The sequence below is a fragment of the Canis lupus genome, chromosome 31, assembly GCF_011100685.1.
Source record: "Canis lupus familiaris isolate Mischka breed German Shepherd chromosome 31, alternate assembly UU_Cfam_GSD_1.0, whole genome shotgun sequence".
Classification (NCBI taxonomy): Eukaryota; Metazoa; Chordata; class Mammalia; order Carnivora; family Canidae; genus Canis; species Canis lupus.
Window position 1 is genome coordinate 9,712,305 of NC_049252.1, and position 26,804 is coordinate 9,739,108.

At 34.5% G+C, this 26,804-nt stretch overlaps 1 long non-coding RNA gene across 2 annotated transcripts in view; it reads left to right on the plus strand.

The window, feature by feature from the left end:
- Positions 1 to 7,623, plus strand: part of LOC111093521 — a 28,715-nt gene extending 21,092 nt beyond the window's left edge. For both annotated transcript variants that reach the window (XR_005381952.1, XR_005381951.1), the window contains one exon: positions 7,507 to 7,623. This is a non-coding gene — a long non-coding RNA (uncharacterized LOC111093521). The remainder of the gene's footprint in view (positions 1 to 7,506) is intronic.
- The last annotated feature ends 19,181 nt before the right edge of the window (positions 7,624 to 26,804 follow it).

Below are 26,804 nucleotides of genomic sequence, written 5' to 3' on the forward strand. Positions count from 1 at the left end.
CCAGAGGAAGGTCAAGGACAATTTTTCAGATTCTAGATTAATGGATTTGAGATACCATACATTTTATCTACAACATTAGAAATAGAATAATACAATTAAATTTTTTCTGGTTATAATGAAATGCAGAATCCTCACATAGTATAGCATTGCAGAGTGGGATATCGTCAGTGCCTGTAAAGCTCACTGACTTGTGCAAAGGCTCTCATTTCATAGACCATTTGTTGCAGTATTTCCACTAAGTCAGCAGATTTTAAGAAATGAATAACAGTGCTCTCATCTTTTTTCTTTTCTATTTTTAAGGTAAATATAGACATAGGTAGATAAATGATAGATACAAGTAGATATGATTGAAAAGGATGACTGCTAGTTTTCACTGTTTTTTTCTTGATGCATTTCACCTGCAACTAAAATATTTCATTTTCAGCAAGAATCCCACAATTCTACAATTAAAATACCTTACTTCCAATTTAAAATAGGGAAAGAATAATTAATTGTGTCTGTGTTTCTCTTTGGTCTCCATCCCTGTGCCCACCATGATCTCACCTCATCTCCACCTCTTATCCATAGTCCCTCTCAGTTGCAAGATTTAGATTTTCCTGATTCCAGTAACTTGTATAATAAAAGTGAGGGAATGATGGCATACAAATGGTTGATTGTGCAGGTAACTCTTGAAAATTGCTGTCTTAGAGGTTAAAGATTCATCTTGGCCATTTACCATGTGATGTATCTTCCTTCACCTGAGAAAAATGGAATTTGATCAACTGTTCTAGGAAAGAAGCTGAATACATGGCTTGAGATAGTCCATTCCCCAGAAATAATTTTTTAAACATTACAAGAATGAAGAGAAAGAAAGCATAAGATGTTCTTCAAAGTCTTAATACTTAGCTCTATTTCATAAGAATTAGAAAATGTTAAGATTTTAATCAAAGGTATTCAAAACCATTTAGTATATTTTCTAAAAAGCTTATTCTTACCTCACATTTCATAAAGTCACTAGCAATTCAGTTTTTAATTTAGAAAAAATGGAAGAGTCCTCAGAATTTGCTTAACCAGATCACCTTTCAAACAGAAGTTCTATTTCCAGCTGCTTGTGTAACTGAATGTGTTATATATTCTATCATTTATATCCTTATTGGAAAAGCCCCATTTTCCCATTGATTTAAGTATATCTACAGACTGGAACATAGTTAAACTAGTTTTAGGAAGTCCAAAGTCTAATGAGAAAGGTAGGCACATACGTAATAATTTAGCAAAGCAGATTGTGATCAGTGATAATGAAGTAATTAAATATTCACATACACACATACAAAACAAGAAAATAAAAGAAAGAGAATATGACCAATTTCATGGTGGTAATGTTTAAGACATTGGCATGTAGAGTTGGTAGAAAGGCATTCCTTGAAGGATTAAGAGATATAAAGTCATCCCTCAAAGAATGAATGGAGAAGCCCAGCCACAAAGGATGTGTGAAATGCAAAAAAAAAAAAAAAAAAAAAAAAAAATATTGGAAATGTTAAATAATTATTCATTCAATAATTTTCAAGATGATTCTTCTCTTGACTCTAAGACGGCTCTCCTTTGATTAATAGAATATAGTAAAAATTATACTGTGTTAGTTTCTGGGTCTAGCCCTTAAGAGGCTTCTACTTTCTGTCTTTCGAAATACCTGCTTCTGAAACTCGGTTCCCATAATGTAAAGAACTCTAAGCAGCAATGTGGAGAGACAGATGTGAAGATAAATCACAACAATCCCAACTTAGCTCCAAGCTGATGACCAGTATCCATTCATAAACCATATGAATAACCCATGTTTGACATGTATCCTCATGCCCTAATCAAATTGCACCAGTTGGTGCATATGAAGCAGAGACAAACCAATCTCACGAACTCTTAATCTGCCCATAATGCATATTCAGGAGTGAAATAGTGCTTTTGTTTTAAGCCACTAAGATTTAGGGTAACAAGCTGCAAGATTAGTAGATAAGAGGAACAACTGCCTACATACTAGAACTGTACCAAGTCTACCATTACATAGGAGAGAAACTGACAAATATAAGTCCTGTGTTCATGAAGCTTACAATCTGGAGCAGTGCGGCTGGGGTGTAGGTATGAAGGAGGGTGGGATATGGTGAACGAGAGTTGAGAAAAATAAGTTTATATATAGTTCTATTGAAAATGTAGGGGGCCTTAAAATGTAGTATAAGAATTTTTGGATGTAAATATAAACTATGGAAGTTTTCCCAAGTGGAGAGTCATGCTTCAGGACAATGAAGGTAATGGCAATATTTGTGTTCAGCTGGAGAAGGCAACACTGAAATCAGACTTACCATTTAGACCACTCCATGCTTCTCTTCTGCACTCCATGTCTCTCTCCCAGAGATCTATGTATTGCTTTAAAAAAAAGATAAAAAGGATGCATCACCTTGCATGGTCATATTATTGACCATGTCTCTGTCCCAAGTGAGTTTATTGATGAGCACTGCTTTGGGCTTCCTTGTATACATATAGGATTATCTGAACTATGTGTAATATCTCTCCCTCCCAGCCACTTACCTGTATTTTGATGCCGTGTAGTTTCTTTGCTTTTTTTCCTTTAATATATTCCAGAAAATGTATTTGTAGGTGGTTCTACAGAAGAAAATAAGATGAATAATATGAAGAAACTTTTATTTACACACTTCGAAGAGAAAAAGTACAAAAAAAGCACAACAATAGCCAAAATGGGAGTGTATAGAAGGGTCACATGCCTGGGACTATACAATTTATTTTCTAATATAATTCTCTTCTTAAGCTAAAATATTTCTTTCTTCATCAAATTTACCTGTCAGTACATTTGATGTTGAATGACTAAAAAGTATTTTGTGTTTCCCAAATATACATGTGAGTATTACTATAGGATCTATATTCACTAGCTTCTGAAAATTCTATAAAATTAAAAAGACACAAAAAGAAATGTGCTAAATGAATTGGGGAACCCATCAAATGTCTTTAGTCACACTTATTATTACTTGGTATAGGTAGTGAAAATGAAAGAAATCAACAAAGACAAAAATAATAGGAAAATGTGTTTATTTCTTAATTTAATAATGAATTACCAAATGCATATAAGGAAGTTCATTGAATGTTATTTGATATTTGAGGATTACTAACACTACCTATATTTTATTTGTAGCCAATTGATTTGTTTTGCATTCAATATACTCAAATTCATCTAAAACAAAAGTAAAAATAAAATATACTTTATACATTATTTGGGAGAAACAATTGGTAACTAATCCCCCAAATACAGTTTCTCATTCAAAAAAATTAATTAAGTCTATAACTTCTTATTTTTTAAATAAATTTCAAATAACTGTTTGACAAAACTTAATGTCTTTATATTTTTTAAAAGTAGGCATACAAAAAAAAAGTAGGCATACACATATTTTTAACTTTTAGATGTTATGAGGGAAACTTTTCTGTGTCTGGAAGCCATATGCCAACAATGTTCAGTTATTATTAATTTATCTATGCATACGGCATTGGAAATGATATTCCATGTCATAATTCATCTAAATGTTCATTCCCTTGGAACATTGCTTTCCACAGATAGTAACAGGACTTGGAACAAAATAAAATAGCAATATTATACACATTTTCTATTTCTGCATTTTTCCATTTCTGGAAATGGTCATAGGATCATTTTGTGACAGATTAATATCATCCATGATCCTAAATCGCTAAGAATAAAAGTGTTAGATTCTTTCGGTAAAGTTGCCATAAGGACCAAATTTATTTTTTTAACCAATTCCTTGGAGTATCAACTGATTTTTAGTTTTACAGCATATGTATCTCATCTCCAACCATTTTGCCCCAATTCTAGTTCTTTTTATCCTTCAATAGTGAGGATGAGAAAACCTGGGTGCATATGGATATGGTTGATTTGAAAACTACTTTTTAAACATTTGGAAGTTTTTCAAAACCAAAACCATATTTGCCAAGTGATCTTTTTCCCCTACATTTTAAACCCATGTGCAACTTAAAAGAAACTTTGTCCATATGCTAGTTCAGATTCACTTATATTAAAATCATGAAAATTATGTTTAATAGCTATTTGACACATAAGGAGCTTTTAAATTAAGCTTCTCTAAATTTTATCTTTCAAAACATACTCTGTTCCCTATCCATTCTCACCACTCCTCACTACTCTCCAAGGAAAGCTCAGATTTAATTCAGGAGCTATAAATTAGATGCTTTCAATCTATCAACAGTGATTACATAATAAAGAAAAATGCATTCAGTATTTTTTCCTTTCTCTATAGTTTTTTGTTTGAATATCTCCATAAATATCTCAATCTCCAAGTTCTGAATGACTTGACCTTTACCAGGATCAATCACCTGAAGAATAAATGTTTGATTTGTGACCTTATATTTTCTTTACAGTACATTAAATATATGAGCATTTTAGTATTCTGGTGTTTCATTACAAATAATGTGTGAGCTTTGTATCTGCACAAATATGGTAAGATCGTATAAAGAGTAAAATCATCTCATTTTCCCCATCATCTGCCTCCTCAAATTCCTCCTGCACTAAGATAATCAATGTTAATGGTTCTGTGTCTATCCCTCCACAACTTTAATAGATGGATTTGTGTAGTACAATTCTTTTGCAGGTACAACTGCATGTGGAAACACTATGACTATTTTAGAACCCAAGATTGGAATTTTAGGTAGTGAAGGAAGGGGAAGGGGAAATGAAAAGTTAAGTACATTTAAACTAATGGTAATGTAGTCTCCACTCTAGGTGACATCTGAAGTCCTAACCACTGGGCTAGTGCAAATTCACATGAAATAATGAATAAAACAATAATAATAATAAATAGACAAGTGCTTTGAAAATCATGAAGTATGAATGACACATGACCATGTGCTTGTTACTATAATATCATTTCATTCTTTAGTTTTCCCAAAGAAGTGTAAGTCAAAGTGATACTTTAAGTTGTTCATATCCATTAACAAAATATTCATGAATTTATGAATTGGTAAAATCTAACTTTTTAAATGCCTTACAAATATGAATCAGATCTGTGTGATGCACACTGCTCCTGAAATTCTTGATGTTGAATAACTCACATTGACTTCCAATAATAATAATTTAACATTCTGTATCTCTATCTGAGGTTTATGGATATTGATTGAATAGAGGTATTCTGGGGGCAGGTTGCTAGAAGAGATTTGTGTTGATTTGCAAAGACAATATTTTGAGGAAAGACTGAGAAGGGATATGCATATTTTTTTTAAAAAGGTGTATGTCTCATATTACAGTGTAATCAGAGCACTTCATTCCTGTTTATAAGAAGTCTATTCTGAGTTGCTTAATAATAATAATAATAATAATCAACTTATATGAAGTCAATTTATAATTCATATTTGCAACAAGTTTTTTTCACCTACAGAAATTTTAATAATATAGTTTCTTCTTTACAGTTATAAATGTATGGTTATAAAATCTAAATATGAATAAGCCCATTCAATGTTTGATCATGTTAGGTTTTGCTTAAATGTAATGGCTCTTTGATGAAGGATAGTTGGAAGGCAGGCAGGCAGGGACAAACCACCCACCTCCCCAAGAGGAAAACACCCTTAAAAGAATTTTATACAACCCTGGAAGGAGCCTTCCACCCTTTCCCATGTGACGAAAACCTGATTGGATGACAGGTGCAGGTAGGGTTAATCAGATTAAAACAGTCTGCAACTTTTATGAAGCCCATAAAAACCCCTAGACTTAGAAACTCCACCCTCTCGGGTCCCCTCCCTCCTCGGGAACTTTGTACTATCACTTTGCTATCACTCAATAAACCTTGCTTTCCTGCCCACCAGCCTGTCTCATCTACCTCTTCATTCTTTGAAGCGGTGTGACCATGAACCACAGGCACTGATGGAGAAAAAAAATCCTGTAACACTTTCTTTTGCTCTTACCGGTCATGTTATCTCAGCACAATGCCTCATGCACATTCTTATTATTTCTATTGCCATCACCCAGTGTTATGACAAGGCACAAAGCCATACTCAAACAGCCATCTATGTGCACAGAGCAGCCTTTATCCTAGGGTAGACTGTATATTGGGTTTCTTAATTTATAAATTTTTGTTACCAATTCACAATTTGTAAAGTCTTGCTGTTGAAAAAATGTCTGGATGGCTATTGAATCCCTGCCTAATTCTCTCCCCCCAATGCACACACTATTTTTTGGACTCATTGTTATATCTGCAATTGTTCTTTGATTTTTGATGAATTAAAACTAATCTACATTTGTGTCCTTCAATCTGAGGCCATTGTCAAAACTTGACCTTTCAAAACTCTTTTATTTCCTTTTCTCTCTTTTTTCCTCAAAGGCATGTTTTTTTTGTTGTTTGTTTTGTTTTGTTTTTTTTAAAGCAAATCTTTTTCTGAGCCTCTATGGTACCAATATGAAGACAGTAGTAAGTGTAAAGACTTGTTCATTGGGATGCCTGGGTGGCTCAGTGGTGAACATTTGCCTTTGTCCCAGGGTGTGATCCTGATGTCCCAGATTGAGTCCCACATTGGGGTCCCTGAGGGGAGTCTGCTTCTTCCTCTGCCTATGTTTCTGCCTCTCTCTCTGTGTCTCTCATGAATAAGTAAAAAAATCTTATAAAAAAATAAAAAATAAGGCCTTGTCCATTCATGTTAGATTTTGGGAATGCCTGAAAGACACTTTCCTCTATGCATAAGGCAAAGTAGCCACTCTCTGTCTTTACTAGGAAAAAAACAAATCTTTCCACATTTTGTCAGAATTTTTAATATTCATTTCCACAACTGGTGCTGGCTGCTGGTTCTGATGACCTAGAGGGGGTTCCACAGGATTTGCACAGGATGGAAATGAAACTTGAGCCAAGAGGAAGTTCATGTTTTCGAAGTTTTCGAAGATTTAGAGAGACTACATACAGACAGCACCCAGGAGGGAACCAGAAGGGGAGGGGAGGGAAGTGGAGGGAATTCTTGTCTTTGGTGCCTACAATTTTTATTGAGGATGGTGGTCTGGTGCATATGTGTTCTCAGTAATCCAGGAATAAAGATGAGTGTTCAGGTGTCCTCCATAAGTCACTTACACCCTGGAGCTAGGGGTCTTGATGAATCCTTGGTCTTAAAAAACATTCATGATAACCCCATCTGGTCACCCCTTAGATGTTATCTATTGTGCTGGAAGTCTCCAAAGAAATCATTAAATCCTTGACCTTTACAAGGACATAAATTATTTGTTCTACATGGTGTGCATAAGGTGGGGAGTTTGGGTCCTATCAAGAATGGAAACAGGAAAAGGAGGGAATAAAGTAGTTTTTAAGAGGGTCTCTTTAGTTTCTCTGTTTCACAACAATTCCTAGATATTTTGAAACTGGTAAAAAAAAAAACTTCAAAGATCAAAAACATCACCATTATTTTACTAAATTGAAAAACTCAGCCACACGTATAGACAAACCAGCTAGAACAGGATTTTCTCTTTCTTAGTTTTCACTGCTGGATACCTGATGGGCCATTTGGTAGATCAGATATCTTCTCTGATGACCTATACCTGAAAATGATGTGAATATTCGTTGTGTGAAGATACTGATCAGTCTGAAGCAACACAAACATTCTGTCATTCTGAACACTCTCAGGCTACTACTTTTCCCCCAGCCTTCAAATTCAGCAATAAAGTGAAAAATATCCAACGTTCCTTGAGCACATTTATTGAGAACATAATATTTTCCAGATTCTGAATTAAGAACTTTATCTGCAACATTTATTTGAATGCTCAACATCACTCTATGAGAGAGGCATTATTGTTTTACTCATATTTACTTACATAAAGGGATTAAAAGAGAGACAAAGTAACTTGACTAAGATCACATGGCTAATGAATTTAGATTAAAACCATGAACTTCAAAATTCTAACTCAACGGGACTCTTATCCACCACACGCCCCAGTTTCTTGGAGGTGGCCAACCTATGGATATACACCATAAAATTTTTCTCTTGTAGGAATGGTCCTGTGACATTCAATTAAAAAAAAAAAAAAAAAAAAAAAAAAAAAAAACCTAAGAAAATCTGTTTCAATAAAGTACAGACTTAAGTCAGTATAATGTATCAATATCGACTCCTTAGTTGTGGCAACCATACCCTATCAAATGTCAGATGCTTACAGGAGAGGAAACTGGGTATGGGCTATATGGGAGTTCTCTAAGCTATATTTATAACATTTTTATCATTCCCAAACAATTTTAAAACAAAAATTTAGTTTTTGAAAAAGTGTCTCCATATCCATACCCAATTAGTGTTTAAAAATAATCCATCGACCAACAGACATATCCATTACACTTTTATTATATCCTTGCTAAAGAGGGACATGATAATCTACTCAGAAATGGAAAAAGCTGGTTTCATTAAATCCATTCTTCTTGATGTTAGAAGCCTTTATTCCATGTCTCAAAATCCACGATATTGCATGCATCATGAAAAAATACGAAAGCAAATTAGTCAAAGGAAAAGTGTTTACAAAAATGTTATTAATGAAACAATCCATCTGCACAAATGTGAATGTATTTTAATATCCTTGGATATGGCAGGAAGTGTTGTAATGTAAAAAGATTTACAAGCGCGAAAGCTGAGGGAGAAAGTTTCAACTTCAAGCATTAAGGTCTTAGTTCATAAATCTGAAGGGAAATAGGTAGAAAATAAAAGCATTAGAAGAAGATAGGAAAAATGTAAAAGAATAAATGTCTTTTTCATAAATCTTTGTGAATATATGGCAACACATAAGCTACAGAAAACCAGTTTACTATTTAAATAATGAATTTGATTTTGGTGTTATCAACATGGAATTTTCAAGTAAATGGAAAATAAACTCATATTGTTTTTGCAATAAATTATAGTATCCTGGTTAAATTAAAAGGAATTCTAGAAGATAATTTTCCCTACTGAAACACATTTTGCTGCTTTTTAAGATTGCAAGGTGCTTTGAGAACAGATTGAAAGATTATCAATACATATTAATAAATCACAAACATCCTAAAATCAAATTAAAACCTATTACAGAGTTTATTAAAGAGTATTTGTTCTCTTGCTCTAAATGGAATGTGTGGCTGACTAAAATTTAAATGATGTTAATTTTAAAATATGGATGTAAACTAAAATTAATACATACAAAGTTTTTATTTTCCTATTCAATTTAACAGAAATTCCAAAAGACCACTTTCTTTTCAGAGAGAAACTTGTTGAAATAATTACCTATTGAGGACTAAAAATCCCAAAGGATTAGTTATGGATACAGAGCTTTCAAGTTTCTAGGCCACTGAATGGAATCTGAAACCAAACCCACAGGGACTAAAGAGCATTACCAGGAAAGGCTGTTAAATGACCTTTATCATATGGTCTCAGTGAGAGACAGGTGTCCACTGTTGTTGACCATCTGGGTTAAGAAGCAAGAACATAAAAGGGTATGATTACCCCTTAAAATGATCACCAGAGATTTGGTTTGGTCCAAACATTGAGAGTGGGCAAGTCCATGCACAGTGAGTTAAAGTAATCTCTCTCTCCACACACACATACACATACACTCACACACATATGTAAACAGATTCTGCATACAGTTAGTGAAAACATATTTATTAAGAAGATGATTCAGGGAAATGAGGAAGTATTATTTTGCCTGGAATGGAGGAAAAAAAAAAACCCTAAATTTTCTCAAGAGGTATTAAAAGTGGATAAATAAATAGAAAAAAAATGATATGCAATCTTACCTATATGAAAAAGGAAAATATTAATTACATCGATTTTGGAATTATGAAGACAAGCACAAAACTTACTACAAAATTGTTTCAAAATGCAGTTTCATAAGTTAATTTTTTCTGGTTTGGGACATTTTGAGCCATTTTTAAGATATATCTTTAAGAAGCTTTGGTGGGTAGAAAAAAAGGTTGTATAATGCGTGATTGGAAAGAGTGAAGAGAACAGTGGGCCATATACAAAATGAGGGATGAAATTGGATCAAATACACTTCATTTGTTACTGTAAAAATTGTTTTCATAATCAGAAATGAAATTGAATCTTTATGTTTGCTATCGAGTATGAATATTGATGAGATTCATGTGGTAATGTTGGGGAGTGCGGTGGTAGTTACAACTTGCGCCACCTCACCAAGAGAAAGAACAAATCTAATACACAATCTCTGTTACTTATTTTTGGCCACAATGAGTGTGGAGACTTGTGTCTGGTATTCAAATCATCTTTCTACGTAGCATACTAATTTTAGCTAAGCTCCTTCTTTGAAAAATGTGCTTTAAAAAAAAATTGGAGCTGCTATACAAAGACTTGAGAATGAAATGGGGGAAAGAGAGCCCGTGGTTGATGAAATGCAAATGAGGCTTGGCTCAGACAGCTGGCTGCTTTGGGATGACATGGGTGATAAATGGTTCTTAAAACATGAGCAGGCATCAGGCTCCTGATTCAGTGTCAGACTGGCAAAAACAGCAGTATTACTAGATGCTTCCTTTAATTAATGCAACACTACTGCATTAGTCCGGACACTGCCGATAAATGGGAAAGAAGTGATATCAGAGGTAATATCAGAAATCTTTCAACCTTGAAGCTCGGATGTGTTGGCCAAAAGCTGCAGTATCATAAGAGGTTTAATTGTATTTGTAATGTACCAGTGCACCATGACAAAAATGGGGAGATAGTGTAGTCAGGACCAGGAAAGGCTGTGATAAATGAGAGAGAATACGTGATTACACAGCCAGGAGGACTGTGAAAACAGACAAAGGACAAGCAAATGGAAAGGGGGATTTAGCCACTATGGCAATCTGAACAGTAAGAACTCAGAGGAACTTTGAAGTGGATGAAATGATGGTATTTGGTCCTTTAGGATTTGTCAGGGCTAATGGATGCATATAACAAAGTGCCCCTAAATTTGGCCAAACAGCATATACCTTGTAACAAATTACACACTTGCATCTAAATCCAAATATTATACACCTACTGCTAGGACAGTCTCTGAGACATATCTTTAAAACACACACATATACACACATGATACTTTAAAGAGAGTACAATCTGAGACGGGTTACCTTTTAAGAAGGTCTCCTTAGTCTTGGCTCAAATTTCCAGCTGGATATCAAATATCAAATAAAATCTTTCAGATGACACCAACATAATAAGCATGTTGCAACAAAATAAGGCTTTATTCAAGAGAGTGAGCCAGGAAATAATTTTCTGTAACAAGCAAATGACAGAAGAATTGGCCTTAAATCTGACAAGAGACCCACTCAGAATTCCCTGAAATCACTTCTCATTTCCCTTAAAAAAAAAAAAAAAAAAAAAAAAAAAACCCTACAATCACTACAGCCACAATCACAGCCACAACCACACATACATGCTGCCATCTCTCAACATCCTTAGCACTACTTTCCTACCTTGGTCTATAGCTCCCAGCCTTGCCCTTCTACAGCACGTTAGGATAAAGGCTTGGCAAACTTTTTCTGAAACAGGCCAGAGAGTAAACATTTTCAATTGTGGGAGCCATAAGATCTGTCTCAGCTACTCAAATATGCTATTACAGAACAGAAGCAACACCAGGTAATAGGAAATGAATGGACGTAACTGCATTCCAATGAAATTTTACCTATAAAAACAGTCAGTGAGCTCAACAGTTTGCCAATCCCTGATGGAACATTCAAACTGTCTGTGGTTACTTTAAAGTACAAAGAGGAGTCTGGTCAGTAATTATACCTCTCCGAGCAGAGTTTACAAAATAGTGAAGAGTCGGTTGCAGATATTTCCTCTTAATGTGTGTGTGTAAACTCAGGCGTGTACTGGAAAATCACGGAGTTACACTGTGGGATAGTATCCTTCTCTTCCTTCTGTTTCTGCACTTTTGCCCTAGACTAATAGAGGTCACCAAGAACCATTTCCAGGTGAAAAAAATTAATCCGTCACCTGCACCCAGGACTTTCTGCCTTTTAAAAAATCTTTCTTGAGGTATAATTGACAAATAAAATTATAAGATATTTAAAGTATATGTAATGATTTGTTATACACCATGGATTACTACCATTGAGTTAATTAACACATCCATCACTTCACATATCTTTCTTTCTCTCTCTCTCTCTTTCTCTCTTTCTCTCTTTCTTTCTTTCTTTCTTTCTTGGATGAGAACCTTTAAGTTGTAACATCTTAGCAAATTTCTATTATACATATGGTATTATCAACTATAGTCACCTGTTATCCAGTAGATACTGAGAAACTATTCATCTTATAACTGAAATTTTATGCTTTTACCATCCTCTTCCTATTTCTCCCCATGCCCCAGCCCCATGATATCTACCGTTATACTATTTCTATGCATTTGACTTTTTTTTTTAGAGTCCACATATAAATGACATTACATAGTATTTGTCTTTGTCTGGCTTATTTCACTTAGCATAACATCCTCCAGTTTCATCCATGTTATCCATGTTGTTGTAAAAGGCGGAGTTTCCTTCTTTTTTAAGGTTGAAATATATATATATATCTGGAACTATTCACCCATTGATGAACACTTAGATTGCTTCCATGCCTTGGCTATTTTAAGTAGTGCTGCAATGAATATAGGAGTATAGAGATCTCTTCCAGATAGTGATTTTTGTTTCTTTTGGATATATACCCAGAAGTGTTTTTTTTTTTTTTTCATTTTATGGTTGCTCTGTTTTTAATTGCTTGAGGAACCTCTATACCTTTTTCCATAATGGCTGTACTAACTATATTCCCACCAAGAGTGTGCAAAGAATCCCTCTCTTCACATTCTTCCTGACATTTCTTATCTCTTGTCTTTTTGATGATAGACATCCTAACCAGAGTAAGATGCTATCTAATTTTAGTTTTGATGTCTATTTCCCTTATAATTGGTGATATTGAGCACCCTTTTATGTATATTTTGACTATTTTTATCTATTCTTTGAAAAAAAAAGTCTGATCAAATCCTTTGCCTGTTTTTGATTATGGTTTTGTTTTTTGATTTTGTTTTTCTTGCTATTAAATTGTAGGAGTTCCTTATATATTTTGGATATTAACTGCTTTTCAGATACGTGATTTGCAATTTTTTTCCCATTCCATAGATTTTCTTTTCATTTTTAATTTTCTTTCCTGTGCAGAAGCTTTTTACTATGATGTAGACCCACTTGTTTATTTTTTTTAATTTTGTTTTGCTTTTTGCCTTTGCTCCTGGTATCAAGTCCAAAAAATTGTTACCAAGATCAATGTCAAAAGGCTTACCACCCACGTTTTTTTTCCCTAGGAGTTTGATCATTTCAGGTCTTATGTTCAATGGTTTAAATTATTTGAGATGATATCTCAAATAAGAGATATCTAAATAAGTATCGTCCAGTTTCATTATTGTGCATGTGGTTATCCACTCTCCCAACAATATTATTGAAGAGACTATCTTTTCCTCATTACCCATTCTTGGCTTCTTTGTCATAAATTGATTGACCACATATGGGTTTATTTCAGAACTCTTTTCTGTTCCATTAATTGATGTGTCTGTTTTTATGCCATTTTGTTTTAATTACTATAGTTTGTAATGTTGTAATGAAGTTTACAAACTATAGTTTGTTTGAAATCAGGAATTCTGATGTCTGTGGCTTTGTTTCTTTTTTCAAGATACCTTTGACTATTTGGGGTCCTTTATGGGTCCCTACAAATTTTAGGATATTTTTATATCTGTAAAAAATGGAAGTGCAACTTTGATAGGGATTACATTGCATATGTAGGATGTATTGGGAAGTATGAACATTTTAACCGTATCAATTCTTCCACTTTATAAACATGGAATATCTTTACATGTATTTGTGTCTTCTTCAATTTCTTTCACTATTGTCTTATTATAGATTTCCAGTGTACAGAAATTTCACCTTTTTGATTAAAATTTATTTCAAATATTTATTCTTTTTGATACTATTTTGTTCATATAGGATTGTCTTAATTTCTCTTTCTGATAGTTCATTGCTAGTATATAAAAATACGTCTGATTTTTGTATCCTCCAACCTTACTGAATTTATTAGTTTTAATAGTTTTATGAGGTAGTATTAAGGTTTCTCTCTATATAATATCATGTCTTCTGCAAATAATGACAGTTTAACTTCTTCCTTTTCCAGTTTGTATGCCTTTTATTTATTTTTCTTACTAATTGCTCTGATAGGACTTCCAGTACTATGTTGAATAGAACTGACAAGAGTGGGCAACCATGTCTTATTCCTGATCTTAAAGGAAAAGTTTTTAGCTTTTTACTATTGTGTTTGGTGTTAACAGTGGTCTTGTTATATATTGCTTTTATTATGTTGAGAAATGTTCTTTCTACACTGAGCTTGTTGAAAGCTTTTATCATAAAAAGCTACTGAATTTTGCCAAATGCTTTTTCTACATTTAGATTATCATATGATTTTGTTATCCTTCATTTTGTTAATGTCATGCATCATGCTGATTGATTTCCATGTGCTGAATCATCTTTGCATCCCAGAGGTAAGTCTCACTTGATTATGGTGTTTGATTTTTTTAACGAATGTTGAATTTTGTTTGATAACCTTTTTTGAGGATTTTTACATCTATATAACCTGAGATGTTAGCCTGTAGTTTTCTTTTCCTATAGCATCCTTATCTGGCTCATAAAATGACTTTGGAATTGTTCCTTCTTTTTTTTTCTTTTTTTTTCTTTTTTTTTTTCTTTTTAAAGTACAAGAAAAATTGGCATTAATTCTTCGTTAAATGTTTGGTAAAATTGACCAGTGAAGCCAGCTGGTCCTGGACTTCTCTTTACTGAGACATTTTTTATTACAGATTCAGTAGCCTTATCAGTAATTGGTCTATTTAGCTTTACTATTTCTTCATGATCTAGTCTTGGTAGGTTATAATTGGTCTATTTAGATTTACTATTTCTTCATGATCTAGTCTTGGTAGGTTATATTTTTCTAGGAATTTATCCATTTCTTCTAGGTTGTCCAATTTGTGGGCATATAATTGTTCATAATAGTCTCACACTCCTCCATCAGTATTCTTGTGTTATCAGCCATAATGTTTCCTCTTTAATTTCTGATTTTATTTATTTGAATCTCCTTTAGACACAGTTGGTCTAAGTAAACTTACCCAGGTATACCAGACTTACTCATTGCAATTTGCTAGTCCAAGAGAATTCTGTTCTTTACCTGCTTACTTTGGACAACTTAACCAGGGAGGTTATGCTCCTATGTCTCTCTTCTTCCTGGAACCAAAAGAGTGAGCAAGATATATTATTCTTATGGCAATGACAGAGATCCAAAAGATCATGTCCCATTGTGTACCCTCAATTTAATCCTTGCTAGTATCATGACTGCTGAAATTTCGTTGATCAAAGCAAGTCCCTGGTGGCCTGGATAAACTCAGGCCACCAAACAATTGTTAAGAGGATCTATGAAGGGACTAGATTCAGGAAGGTATGAGGATTTTAACTCAGATATGCAATCTTCCAAAGACTAGAAATTAGGCAAAGTTTAGTTGTAACTAGCAGTCAGTCAAATTCAAGCTACATGATCTTGAGTTTAGTTTTCTTAGCTGTAAGACAAGGAAAATGATATCTGCCATATACAATTGTTTGTGTGATTGTGAAATATGTGAAGTGTCTCATACAAAGTTGATCTGTAAATGTTCTGAATTCTTCTACAAAATTGTAGGCTCTAGAGCAGATCCTTTCTCAGATTTTGAAAATTATTCTAGTACAATGATGTGGTGCCTGGGTGGCTCAGTAGTTGAACATCTGACTTTGGCTCAAGTCATGATGCTGGGGTCCTGGGATCAAGTCCTACATTAGGCTCCCTGCAGGGAGCCTGTTTCTCCCTCTGCCTATGTCTCTGCCTCTCTATGTGTGTCTCTCATGAATAGATAAATAAAATCTTTTTTAAAAATTAAAAAAATAAAAGTTATTCCAGTATAATGAAGACTATAGATATCAACATGGATAAGCAAACAGTGATATAGAATGCTCTGCCTTGTGTAACATCAAATTTATAGTAATTAAATCCACAAGTTAAGAAAATCTAATTTTCTTCAACATGGTTTTGAGTTGACAACCCCAAAATATACTCCTTTGAGAAAGATACACATACATAATAACAACTTGGGTATCTATTAGTAGTTCTATTAGTTTAGAAGGTGATTCTATGCTCTTTACAGAAGTAGTAATATATTATTATTAAGCCAACTACTGATTGTTTCCCAACAACTTTTAATTTTCAGGATTAAGCTACAAAGTTCCTTCCCTGTGATTTGAAAGCAAAATATTTGAATTCTCATATAAATTTCATGTAATTATAAAGTGTTCAATAAGGCCTAGACAAATGATATATTATCTTTAATTCTTTATCCTGTAATGACCATGATTAATTAAACATATGGAAAAAATGTATTAACTGTCTTTCTCCAGGCTTAAGTCTGACATCTATCTCTTGGATTTCAATCAATAGCACTGATTTTAAGAATTGAATACATTATTCCTAATGTAAAATCATTAGTCTCTAAGTTAGAATTTTTTTCACATGGCTCCAACTGAGATCAAGCAGCCTAGGTATTCCTTAAGGACCTTCTTGTACAACTTTAAAACTTATTTCAAGGAGTTAGAATAACTAAAATACCAAGGATTTCTGCCCCCGCCCCATTGCCTCCTTTAAGCGGCTCCTCAGGGAAGATGGATTGAACTGGGATGGGTTATAATTCTTTTTTCTACAATGTTCATGACATGCACTAATGAAAATGTTCACCTTTATGTTCCTCTTGATTATAACCAAGGAATTTTTGATGCTACATAAGCATAAATTTTTGTTTCTTGATCGGAAGAGGACAGGCTGGTTGTGGAATCTAATTGCTGAAAAGATGAAATTTGAGAACTAGAGGTCATTCTGAAGTTATAATTCTTTCCCACATACTGAAAAATAACCGAAATTCCATTTTTTAAAAATTTGAGGTTAAATTTTATTTTCTTAGTGCCTTATGCATTAACACTTTCAAAGACAACTAGCGTATAGTGAACCCCAGTAGAAAACTCATCTTCCAACATAAATGTCAACATACATGTATAAGTTGGCTAAAGAATACTCTTATGAGGTCTATAGCAGTAGAGGCCACTGGGGGCTAGGAAAGTTTCTTTTGACTCTTGCACCATTAAAAATAATGCATTAATCAACAGAAGATAATAATGATTGGTTAGAAACTCAGAGAGATGTTTGATTTGTTTCCTTTGTCCACAGTGTGACATGTGACATTCAGGTGAGGATTATGAATAACTGTTACCAACCCTGAATCAGTTATATAAGAAAAACAGTTTTATAACTCTATTTTATTGGTTTCTATTGAAAAAGAATATATATATTCTTTGTGATATTAAGAAGTTTCCAAACTTTCAATTCTCTAAGCTTCAAGTCCTTAAATTAATCTATTTAGCTGTCAATTTACATATCTATCTATTTAATGTGAACAAAAATCTTCTTCATCTATGATTTGATCAAAATGTAATAATGATTATTCAACACTCAACTTGCTAGGGCAGGTGACTTGGAAGTTAGTTGTGCCTCCAATCTATAAAAAAAGGAAGAGTAAATCTTTGCCTTTCTCATTTCTCAGGCTAATTCTGAAAATTAAATGAGATAATAAACAATAGCAATACTTTGTAAGCTGTGAGATCTGTGATACTATGACATCAAGGAAATATTTTGTGTTCTAATATTTGTGATATAGTGGAAAGACGACCATACAGGCTTTGGTGTTAAAGAATTCCCATTGATTCTTTCATCTGTGAAATGTAAAGAAAAATCATTTGGATTTAAGACTTTTGGAAAGCATCTAATATCTTTCCTGAAATACAGCACAGGCTCAAAAGTGATGAGTAGTATTATTATTAATATAATAAAAAGAGCTTATCTAATGAGGAGGCATAGTAGCAGGCCATTTCTAGGTATATGCACTACTCAGACAAATTCATGTGACATTGCCAAAACTATCCATTGAGAAACAGGACCACAGGCATGAAGTAGGAAAATATGAAGAAAAGTATAGCCTTTTAATAGGGAAAGAAGTAGCAAGATTAGGGTGTTCAAGGAAAGCTTTTTGTAATAAAAGAATCAAAATAAGGCTTAAGACTTACAGTCACTACACACGTGTAACTGGGATTAAGGGGAAGAAAATGTTGAGATATCTGTGGGCATGTCTCTTTCTGTAGTTCAGTCTAGATGTCATCATCATCCAGCAAAGAAACAAATTTACTGAATGACAATGGTATCCATAATTTTACATCATCATATAGATATGTGTCATGGACATTTAGAACATGCATACTCAGAGGCAATATATTTGAACTTTTACTTCCAATTTTAAAGTTTTTTTTATTTCAAAGTCCATTATAATCCCCACCTAGAATTATTTATTCTTTTCTAGAGTCAGGCTAACTACCTGCGGCCAAATGCATTAATTCATGCCTTTACTCTTGACATCTACCTTCACTGAATTCCTTTTTTTTTTTTTTCCTGTTCAATTCCTATCATCTTTTTAAGCTTCAACTGAAGGCTAAGTTCTTACATGAAACTTTCTCTAAATTCTCCATGATACTCTAATCTCCTTTTTTTCTGATCTTCTCTTGAACTTCAGCTATAACACTCCATTTAGCACATGCCCCATCTCTAATTTTGTCACATTATGTTAATCTTGTCATTCCATTAAGCCTGTAAAGCCCTTGTGAGCACAGACGATGAGGAAGAGTGAGAATTGGTTCTCTCATCTTCTGGTCTACCTCCTTTCAAGCTGAAGAAATCAGAAAGCTAAAAACGTTTCTAAACTTCCTGGCAACTAAGATTTCAGAAGAGAATGAAGTTCCACTAGTTGGAGTTCCTTTGAGAAAAACTAAAGGATAAGAATGAGGCAGAAGCCGCGTTTTTTGCACTTCATTGCTTATACTCATGTGCAATGTTATTAGCCATGTGCTGTTTTCTGCAGGAACATTGTGTCCATTTCCCATCTTATCAGACAGACAGACATGCCTCAGCAGCAGCATCAGGAGCTATGGTGTTTTGTTTTGTTTTTTAACTCCATCTGCCTCATTTAGCAACAGGAGTGTGTTTTTTGTTTGTTTTGTTTTGTTCTGTTTTGTTTAACTCTTGGCACCAGCAAAAAAAAAAAAAAAAAATTCAAATCAAAATCAGTAGCTCCTTGTAGGCCTTGCCTTGACCATGCACTTGAAGTTCTCCAAAGTATTTCTAGTACCTATTTCCTTCTGTTAAAACTCTTATAGTTGATAATTCCTATGGTGATTTCTATTTTGAGCATTGAGTCTTGATTGATATAGCGGTCAGATATGCTGTCTCATTATCTCTGACAGCTTCTTATACAAAGTAGGAGATCTACTAAGATATTAATAAACACTCAGATGATTGTATTAGCCATTTGTTGCTATATAATAAATTACACCCAAAACATGACAGTTAATATGAAAACAACATTTATTTTTATCACATAGTTTCTGAGAAGGGAATCCAGGCAGCAGGGAGTGGTTTAATTGGATGGTTACCGACATTTCTCAGAAGGTTGTAGTCAATAGTTAGCCTGACATCAGCAGAAAGCTTGGCTGAGACCAGAGGATACATTTCTAAGCACATTTATGTGGCTGTTGATAGCCCTCACTTTCTCACTGGGGGTTGATCAGAGGCCCTGGTTCCCATAATACATGGGACCCTCTGTTATGCTGCTCATGACATGACAGCTAACTTCTCAGAACAAGTGATCTGAGGGAAGGGGGAATAGAGAGAAGGAGAGAGGGAGAGACCAGCAAAATGAAAGGCACTATATCTAATGTAATGTATGATAGAAGTAAAGCACCATTGGGGTGCCTGGGTGGCTCAGTCAGTTAAGTGGCAGGTTCTTGATTTTGGCACAGGTCACAATCTCAGGGTCCTGGGATCCAACCCCTGGGATCCAGCCCCGTGCGTGCGTGGAGCCTGCTTCAGCATTCTCTCTCTCTCTCCCTCTGCCCTTCCCTCCACTTGCTCTCTCTCTCTCTAGAAAATAAATAAATAAATAGTTTTAGAAAATAAGTTAGGCACCATTACTTGTAAAAATTTCTCACATAACCCAATCTTGTTACAGTGTAGGATGGGACTACAAAAGTCTGTATGTCAGATGGTGGGAGCTATCTTGGAGGCAATCTGCCCTCTCCACCAAGAATTCATGCTGTCCTACATGCAAAATATTCTCACTCTTCTCCAAGACCCCGAAGTGTCATTCCATTATAGCTTCAGTGTGATATCCAGAATCTTATCATCTAAAATCAGGTTCAGGTGCAGGGATGTCTACTTGTATATAATTCCTTAAGAAAAGCTTATTGAGTCCGGATCCTTTCAATTTAGAATCCTGTGAAAAAAGAGACACATGATCCTGTTCCCCAAACCTCACCCCCACACACACAGTATACATCGGTGGGGCAAACACAAGAGAAATTCTGTAAGAACTCCTGTTCAAAAATTGGAGAAAAGAGAGGCATACCCACTGATCCACAGCTGTTCTAAAAACCATCCAGGTAAGCAATGAATATTTCTTGACTAAGACTTAGTTCAACTACTGCTTGTAGTAAATGACTTACTATTGTGGTTCTGGGGTCCACCCTCTGGGATCTTCATTCTGAGTGAAGTTACCCTTTATATTTCATGGAAGGAAATGTGTATTTGCAGCTGCTTCCTGCTTGTAGAAGTTTGAAAATCCAAAGGCCTGTCCTTCTCGACCTGAAGGCCAAGAAGGACCTGAAGAGCTGCTAAAATAGTGAGGGAAACTGCCTTAAAACTTCTTCAGAGGCCTATTGTTCAAGGGGATTTGTGAGTCAAGGCCTTAACATCTTTAGAAAACCCTTTATCTGACTCAGTAGTGCTCTGAAATTTCAACTTCTGGTTTTTCTAAGCTTTTAACCATGGGTTTGACAGGTATATTGTCTACTCTATCATAAGACATTTTTTTTTTCTCTGATGGTGACTGAATTTGCTCTTTGCTAGGAAGCCGTATCTTAATTTTAGTATTGTTTGTAGCCTGGAAAGCCCATGAGCACTCCAGACCACCAATCAAGTAAGTTTCAGTTCCTTCATGTTCAGTACTTTTTCTTTAGCTTATCTTTGTCTTCCTGAATTTTATGATAAGCTCAAGAACATACCAGGCAGCATCTTCAACACTCTGGCTGGAATTCTCCTGATCTAAATTATGCTGTTGGGTAGGTCCACATTCTACTTTATACTGAAAGCAACAGTGTTGCTAAACTTTCTGCCAGTGTATAATAAAGATTCACTTTCTACTAGTTACCAATAAGATAGTCATCCCTCCTCTAGACATTCCTTGTCAGCCTCTTCGAAAGCCATGAGATGCATTAAAACTTCAATAATGTTCTCTTCAAAATCTTTCCAGCTTCTATCCTCTATCCCCAGTTGCCAAGCCACTTCTGCATTTATAGGTATTTGTTATATAGCATCACGCACCTGGTACCAAAATCCGTATTAGTTATCTACTATGGTAATTTACCCAAAAAGGTCAGCAGCTTAAAACCCACATATTTATCATCTCACAAATTTTCAGAGGATCTGGATTTCAGGAGCAGCTTAACTGGATGATTCTGTCCCAGAACTTCTCATACTGTTGTAGTCGAGAAGTTCATCTGGGATGAAGTCGTGGGGCTAGAGAATACACTCCCAAAGTTTCTATCATGGATATTGGCAGGAACTCAAAGTTTCTCACTGGCTATTGGACAGAGGCCTCCATTCCTCTCTATAAGGGTGTCCCCACAAGGTCTATTCACAACTCTCAAACTCAGACAAAATGACCTAGGATAGAGACGAGAAGCAGTCAGGAAGACTTCTATAACCTAATCTCAGAAATAACATACTATTGCTTTTCCTGTGTTCTACTAATTATACAGACTAATCCTGATACAGTGTGGGAAGATACTACACAGAAGTATGAATATCATTAGAAAGCTGGGATCATTGGAATCCATCTTAGAATCTGGCTATCCTAGTGGCTGAAAGAGTCCTAGATAATGTGTCACGTTTTTCTTGTTAAATGGTGTAACCTAAGAGTTTATTGAGTACCTACACAGCATGAATCTTTAAATGTAAATATATTTAATTAATAATGTATTTTATAAGTTATATGTATTAAAATTCTCCAGGGAGATAGAACTGATAGGATATTTTGTGAGTATGAGCACGGTCTGTGTGTGTCTGTGTGTGTGTGTGTGGAGAGAGAGAGAGAGAGAGAGAGAGAGAGAGAAGAGAGAAAGAAAGAAAGAAAGAAAGAAAGAAAGAAAGAAAGAAAGAAAGAAGAAAGAGAAAGAAAAAGAAAAAGAAAAAGAAAAAGAAAGAGAAATTCATTATAAGGAATTGACTTACAAGATTATAGAGGCTGGCAACTCAAAAGTCTGAAAGATGGGCCAACTGGCTGGAGACCCACACAAGAGCCAATGTTGTAAGGTCAAGTCCAAAGGCTACCAGGCTAGAGACCTAGAAAAGAGAAGAGAGCCAGTGACTCAGTTTAAGTTGAAAGAGAAATAAGAACCTATACTGTCAATTATCTTACCTATAAGGCCTGTCTAAAAGAGAATGGTGGATTCAGGTGCAATGAGGAGGCAGACACAGTAATCTATTGCAATATGACCATCTGGTGGCATTGCAGACCCTGAAGAGAAAAATACCTGAGGTGAATGAATAGGAAGCCCTTTAATTTTTGTGCTCCAGAAACCCTACTGCAAGAACATCAAAAGAAAACAAGATGTATTATTTCCCTTTTCCAAGAGACTGCCATGCTGTATTGGACTTGGAGGGGGAAACTGAAAGCTGACAGCATTAGCTGGGCTCTAAATAAAGGAAGATAACAGAACAATTAAAGCCTGCATTGGTGCCCAAAGGTCCAGGGAGAGATTGTGAGTCTGGAATACCATACCTAGAATGGTTTACAATCAACATGAAGAATACATGTGGGGAACTGTAACAGAGATAAGAACTGTGTAAGCAACTAGGAACTTGAAGATGGTAGGACAGTAGTAACCCAAAGATGACTTTAACTGCACCTACTGATTAGGGACGGCTGGGAACATTTGGTTTACAAGGAGTATGTACATGATTTCCAAGTTTTCTATTTCTAGAACAAAGTCATATCCTGTCTTTTAAAAAAGCAGCAATATATACCCATCAAATATTCACTTTCCTTATCCTCATTCAAGAGAGAAGAAAACATATAGAAAAAAATGTACACTGGGTAACAAGTAGTAAGAGCTCTAGTCCTCATGTCATAAATTACAAATACTTTCATCTAAGTTCTTAGACCCTCAGTTTCTATCTACTTCGATAAAATGAGAGTAGTCCGATCATTGAGTTATAAGCTAAAAGAATTAAAACTGTTTGTGAAAACGTAAGCAGAGAGCTCTATATAAACACACTGAAGCATAATTATTTGATTTGATTATGGTTTTTTTTTATTATTGAGGAGCTATCCCCAGTCAGAAAACAAACAAAATTCTATCTTTCAATACATGCCTTTAAGTAGAACAGTCTGTGACTGAGTATAAGATGTGATTTATACATTTAATGATTCCATTGGCACTTACTCTTTTTCTAGTTATTATTGTTATTTCATTGGCACTTGTTCTTAATCCAACATTGTAATCATCTTTGCCATTAAGGTATGATTTGATTTACTTGATGCTAAATAATTCTGCAACCCAACTATCCAAATTTAGGCAATGGGCTATAGTCCTACATAATCTTTAGCCAACTCTAATGATGTGTCCCTTTTAAGCAAAAAATATTTTTAAAGGGCCAGATAGTATATATTTTAGGCTTTGTCGGTAATATGGTCTCTGCTGCAACGGCCAGCTCTGCCATTGTATCAGAAAAGAAGCCATAGACAACATGTTAACAATGGCTGTTTTCCAATATAAATTATTTATGTAAGCAGGCATAAGGCAAGACTTGGACCAAAAGTTCAACTTTGCTGACACCTGGTTTAAACAATTGTTAGAATATATTTTGGTGAGTATATGTGTATAGTCTAAAGAGATATTCTATTTTTGTCTTCAGATATACTTATTTTATAAGTAAAAAATAATTCAAATGAATTAATAGATCATAGATAGATAAACAGATACACAGATAGAAACAAATCCTACATCCCACTTCCCACAATAAAGACCTGTTATTATTTTATTTTACACATTATACTTCTGGATTTTTTTTAAAAGATGTGTAAATTACAGATAATATAAAACTTATTTTTATTACTACCCAAGGTCACATTCTCTTTATACTCTCTCTTCTTGAGGAAATCATTGTGATGATTTTGATGGATTTTTTTATTTAAAATACATTTATAACATTTATATGAATATAAGCATATGTAGAACATATTTATAAATAAAATATAGATTTTATTTATATATATTAGCATGACCATCTGCCATTTGTTTATTACCTATACCAGTGTATATCAGTGGTATATAAATATATCCCCACATCCTAGTGAACACTTGATTTTGTCATGTTTCTAATTTTTGACAATTCAAGGAATAAAAAAAATCAATTTTTAATCTTTGCCATTTATTGGACTCAATTCAATCATCTCTCATTGTTTTAACCTACATTCTCTGTTTTTTTTTTTTTGTTTTTTTTTTTTATTATTTATTTATGATAGTCTCACAGAGAGAGAGAGAGGCAGAGACACAAGCAGAGGGAGAAGCAGGCTCCATGCACCGGGAGCCTGACGTGGGATTCGATCCTGGGTCTCCAGGATCGCACCCTGGGCCAAAGGCAGGCGCCAAACCGCTGCGCCACCCAGGGATCCCTCTCTGGTTATAAATGAATTTTAACTAACATCATATGTTTATTAGCTGGGGTAGGCTGAATAATGTCCCCCGGATATCCATACATCAATCTCTAGAACCTATGAATACGTTACCTTACATGGAAAAAGGAGCTTTGCAGATTAAAATTAAAGATTTTGATGTGCGAAGATCATCTTGGGTTATCTGGATTCTTCTAATTTAATCCCATGAGCTCCTAAAAGCACAAAAATAGAGGAAGAGTCAAACAAAATTGACCTGAGGACTCTACCTATTGTTGCTGGCTTTAAGAATGGAGGAAGGGCACCAGTTTTCAAGGAATGTGGCATTGTCTAGAAACTGGAAATGACCCAGTTTGCACTTGCAAGAAAATAAGGACCTTGTTATTGTGACCTCAAGAAACAGAATTCCACCAAAAACCCAAAGGTATGGGAAATCGTCTCTCCCAAAGGTATGGGAAAGAAATACAGCCTGCTGATGACTTGATTTTAATGCTTTGAGAACTGTGTCAGACTTCTGACCTCAAGAACTATGAGATAATAAATTTATGTTATTTAAGCCACTGAGTTTATAGTAATTTATTATGACAATTATAAGAATTAGACATTAGTATTTATTCTTTGGTGCTTACTTGTCCTTATACTTCATCCATTTTTCTATCAGTTTTCTGGGTTTACCTATTAATTTGTGATTCTTTGTATATTCCGGTTAGTAATTCCTTGTTACAGACTCTCTTATCTTAGTTACAAAAATCTTCTTTAGGTCTATCACAAGTCTTTTAACTTTGTTTATAGTTGTCTTGATACACAGGTGACTTTAATTTAATGTAGTAAAATTTACCAAAATATGTCCATTAAGGTTAGGCTTTTGTTGTGTTAAGAAAGTAGTTTTGGGGCACCTGGCTAGCCATTGGCCATTTCACACAAGTTGACACAATTTCACTCTTACACAATTTGGCAAAGCTTCATTTTTACATAACTCATGATAAATGCTCATTTTTTCCAGATAATTCAAATTCCTACAATAGATTTTAACTATCTTATGGTTTATTTTTTTTATCTTATGGGTTATTAGGAAGTTTATAATTAGCAATTTTGAAGTTCTTATTAAAGGATACACAAGAAATACTCAGTCAAGTTGGTCAAGATGTTTCTTGACTATGGTCAAGATGTTTCAGTCAATTGTCAGTTAAGATGTTTCTTCAGGTATCTACTGTCTTTCCTAGGCTTTTATTCCCAGAGCCTTGAACTGAAGACTAGACTTGCAGACCATCAGAATAGCATTTGCCTGGCCTGACTTTCTCACTTAAATCCTATTTATAGACTATGAATTGTTACACAATCCAATAATTTTCCATAGCAGATTTACCCAGGTTCCTAGTTCATTTTTCAGCTTATACTCTTTCAGATAGGTGTTTTTTGTCCTGCCTTGCATAGATTTGAAAGATCGCCAGAGCAGATGTTAGCATAGTTTTCAGTTGGAATATCTTTGCTTTCTTGCAGAAATGCAAGCTATCATTTCTTGAAAACTTGATTTGAAATGTTTTATGTCATTACTATTGTTGCTGTTGTTTTTTTAATTGAAATCAGGCAAAGAAGGGAGGCAAATCCAAATACTAGCTCTTGTTGGATGATAGATAGTGTGACCTCAAGTCTCTCTTGCACAACTTGCTCTGCAACTTTATGGATTTGATAATGGAAATATAATTTCTGTATCTAGTGGAAACTTTTATATATTAAACTAGTAAGAAGCAGAGGGTATATAGAGCTTTCTATATTTAATGAAGCTCTTCATTACCTGGGGATGTGATTCAGGAAATACCTAATGCATTTGCTTCAGAGTCCAAATTTGGTGGTGGCAAACAGAATTAGTCTAAGAATACCCAGAAGTCAATTCTCTTTCTGCATAAATGAA